The 4,103-nt window shown below is 36.3% G+C and overlaps 1 pseudogene; it reads left to right on the top strand.

The window, feature by feature from the left end:
• Nucleotides 1–1,709: 1,709 nt before the first annotated feature.
• On the top strand, nucleotides 1,710–1,994 carry LOC111749765 (serine palmitoyltransferase small subunit A-like; annotated as a pseudogene).
• The last annotated feature ends 2,109 nt before the right edge of the window (nucleotides 1,995–4,103 follow it).

The following is a 4,103-nucleotide window of genomic DNA, read 5'->3' as shown; positions in this document are numbered from 1 at the left end:
CTCATCCTCCAGCTCAGCTCTGTTCCTTCTTAATTACTTCTCTGCTCCCCTTTTACCCGCGGAATAGAAATTGTTATCATGAAAAATAAATGTTTATTAGGCAAAGCATTTGGAAAATTATAGTCTTTGTTAAGACTATTTCAGATATGTGCTTCTCATATACAAGAAATTATTTAAAATACATGTGAAAAACAATCTCATTATTTAAAGTCATATCATGCAAATTAAGATCCATGTATTGGAACTATTCCTTTTGCAGAGGAGGTAGAGTCTCTGCAAACTGTTGTGTAAGCTACCTTTCCATAGGGAAGAGTTGCTCAATGCAATTAAGGAAACTAATTGATCAATGTAATACACTCATAAGTCTTAAGGTCATTAGTCACCATTCACTGCTTTCAATGTAACTTTTGATGCATGTGACATCTTAATACACAATCTAGTTTACTAATCTTTAAAGTTAAAATTAAGCTTCTAATCTAATGCACCTTGTTTTTATGAGGAAATGAAGCAAATCTTACAATTATGTTCTACTTAGATTCATGATATCAAGTCTTTAAATAGTTTTTACTTTACTGATATCCTTCTCTCTTCTTTTTTCCTTTTCCAATCCAGCCATCTCTTTGGCTGATGTTTTAATTCTACAAAGCGGGGGAGGCTTAATCTTCCCCTGACTACGATTAAAAAAAAAAAATCCCTCCCTAGGGACGAGAGAAAATTTTCTTGCCTTAGCTCAGTGGTAAATAGGAATCACTGAAAAGTGAGGAAATGTGTGAATGTAGAGAAAAACTTATTACCTGGAATATTTGATTACAGTTTTAAAAATGACCTTAAGTGCTAAAAAAAACTAGCATGCCCAATAACTACAAAGAAGAGAAACTTTCCAATGTATCTGAAGACTCACTTAAAAAAAAAAAAAAAAAAACCTTTACGGAACCTTAATATGCAAATAGAAATGAAAGGAGAGGCCACAAGCTACAGTCACGAAAGCAGACACTGAAGATTTTTCCTTGCTTTAGTATCAATGGCGATGTGTCTCAAAAATTTACAATTTTTTTTCTCCACAAAAAATTTGGGAGAAAAGGAAAATAAGTGATGGGGGAAATTAGGCAGGAAATGATACCGCTAAACTTGTATAGCTTTTTCCGAGAAAATATAAGATCCTCATAGAAAAATGTCTAACTACACCTCTGAGCATGCTTACGGTCCAAGGAGCTCACGAACGCGCCATGGACAGAGGAAGGATTAAAAAAGCCCGTACCTTCCTGAGGCACTTGCAGAAGGCAAACGCGGCTCTGAATGGTCTCAGCTCACCAATCTAGCCGCTAGAGTTCACTGGTGGTGGCCGGTGCAAGGGCAATGGCCCAAACAGCCTGGAAAAATGTTTTTTAGCCTGGATCATTCGGAGGAACACCCAGAGCCTCGCTCTGTTTATTAAATGCTCTGCTTTTCTGGCAGCTAAGTACCTTTATACGGAGTCATAAATGCAATATAGTGAATGCTCATTAATTTGGATTTCGATGCTTTGTAATTTTTTATAATTTTGAAGAGGGTTATACAATGTTACTTTTGGAGTACCTATAAAGAAAAAATGTAATAAGCAAATTAATAGCACAAACGGGTTGCTAGAGGACCTTCTTAAAATATTTCCTAGAAGCAACTTCAATTACACTCAAATAATTTGTAATCAGACTGAGTTGAGGATCAGCGTCATGGCGGGAGGTGCATGGCAGGGATGGCCCTGGCCAAAAAACCGAACCTTCTCCTTTTATGTTGAGTCAATTCGACTCACAGCGTCCCTATCACTGGCCTGGAAATAGATGTCCTCGTTCTACTACCAGAGGTTGCTCCATGGCCTCTACATGCTGGAGCCCCGGAAGCGGACTGGGTTCAATTCTATGCTGGTTTCCATTGTGGGAATGGCTGTGTACACTGCGTATGTCTTCATGCCACAGCACATGATGGTGATATTTCACTACTATGAAATTGTACGGTGACCCAGATGTGACCAGGACCCAGAGATTCCTTAGGGAGGGCTTACCCTCCAAAGTTGGAATGGGACTTCATCAAGTGTCTTAAGAAACTACTAGATGTCAACATAACCAACCTTATGAATATAGACTAAAATTCATGAGTAGAACAGGAAAATCATCCTGATTTGTGTGTTGTGCTCTTTATTTTTAATTTTAAAAGAGACTCTTGTATAGCAATTTTTCTCTATTTTAACAATATAATCATTTGTGCTCTGGTATCAGTGTTTTCTTAACCTTTGTGACCATTTCAACATTATCCCATGGAAGCATTTATTAATGTAACTTTGAGTACATGTTAATTGCCTTCTATTTCTAAATTCAAAGTCATTAGTTGGGCTTTACTCCTCTCGCTATTGTATGGCACACACATCACTCTGGATATATTTCTACACTTGACCCAAGTTATATAAGAAACAATACAAGATTTGGGTCAGGGCGAAGGGGAGAGAGGATATTTTCTTGAGCACTACTTGCAAAAGATTTATCTATAAGTTTGAGCTCAGGAGCACAGTTTTAGCTATCTAGACTCCACTCAATTTAACAGCTTTTGCTTTAAAACTATTAAAGTGTTTCTTAACAATGAAAAACGAATCCTGTTAAAGTTAAAATAAAGAAACATTTCACCTTTTAAATTTTTAATTCTTATATGGACTTATTTCCAGGAAACTTTCATGATGAGTCTTGTGACCAAAGTTTCTGAAGTAGTTAAGTAGCATTGTTATGTAATGCTTATATTCTGGAGAGTTTTTAATAAAAAGTAAATCAGTTTCCTCTGGGGGCCACTATGAACAGTGTACTTCCTTAAATTCAGGCTTATGGGTGCTGTAAACGCATTTGCTCATTGCAGTAAGAGATGAGATGAATTGTAGTTAAAAACTAGGGCAAAAAGTGTAAATTTGGTTAAAATCCTTTCATTCTTTGTATTTTTTAAAATTATTTCTATCCATTGCATGTACAGGACTACATATTTTTTTTTTTATGTTAACTCACTAAATTCAAAGAGAAAATAATAATTTGTAATCACCCACTTTCCAGCAAAAACAATCATATGCTTATATCTTCATTTAAAAAAAAAAAAATCTCCAAAAAGTTCTCAGAGATGACTTCGTTTACTTGATTCCAGATACTTTATCTGCATTAAATGCAAATATTCTAACCTTCACATATTTTTAAAAATTTAATTGATTTTTCTTCGAATATGCTATTTTAAGGATTTTTTTTTTTTTTTTTACCATAATGAGTCTACAGTTTAAATTTTTATTTTTTATTTAGTCCCATCTCACCTTCCTCTGACCTTTCTTCCTTCTAAGTCTGTCCTGGACAGAATAGTGTGCTTTGGCCTCTACTGATCTGCCCTTGGAGTCCCTGGGTGTGCAAATGGTTAATGTGTTCGGCTGCTAATCAAAAGGTTGGTGGTTCAAGTCTACCCAGAGAAACCTCACAAGAAAGGCCTGGTGATCTACTTGCCATTGAAAACCCTACAGAACCCAGTCCTACTCTGATGCACTTGGGGTGACCGTGAGTCAATATCGACACAAAAGCAACTAATTTTTAACCTCCCCCCTTGCCTTCTTTGTCTTTTGTTTCCTGTGTGCTTCCTGCTTTCATATTGCCCAATGCCTGCCATTATTCCCTGCTGGTGCCTGGGCTGAATTTAACGAGATAACCTTTCCTATCTCTATACCCTCTCAGAATCAGTGACTCATTTCCTAAAGCCTGTTCTTTCTGATAGATGAATATGGGTGAGGGCAAAAATCCAAGTTCTCCTAATGTATGAATGTATGAATTAGGCTAATATTTACCTCTCTAAAGTCACCGGATATATTAGCTCAATTAAGATTTTAAAAGCACATGCTCTTAAAACTTTCTTGGTGATATTGTTGGAATACTTGAAAAGCCCTTGGACTCTTGATTTTGGTTAGGTAATCCTTGAAATGACTTGATTTACAATGGATGAGACTGTTTTGCTACAACGTGGAGCAAACATGGTTGATTTTTCTAAGTGGGGAAAATATTTTTCTAATTCTTCCAACAACTCTTTCTCCCATCACTCACTTTGTGTGTGGCTTATCA

This window comes from Loxodonta africana, chromosome 8 (genome assembly GCF_030014295.1).
Source record: "Loxodonta africana isolate mLoxAfr1 chromosome 8, mLoxAfr1.hap2, whole genome shotgun sequence".
NCBI classification, from domain to species: domain Eukaryota; kingdom Metazoa; phylum Chordata; class Mammalia; order Proboscidea; family Elephantidae; genus Loxodonta; species Loxodonta africana.
The sequence above is the reverse complement of the archived record's forward strand: the minus strand, read 5'-3'. Positions and strand labels throughout refer to the sequence as shown.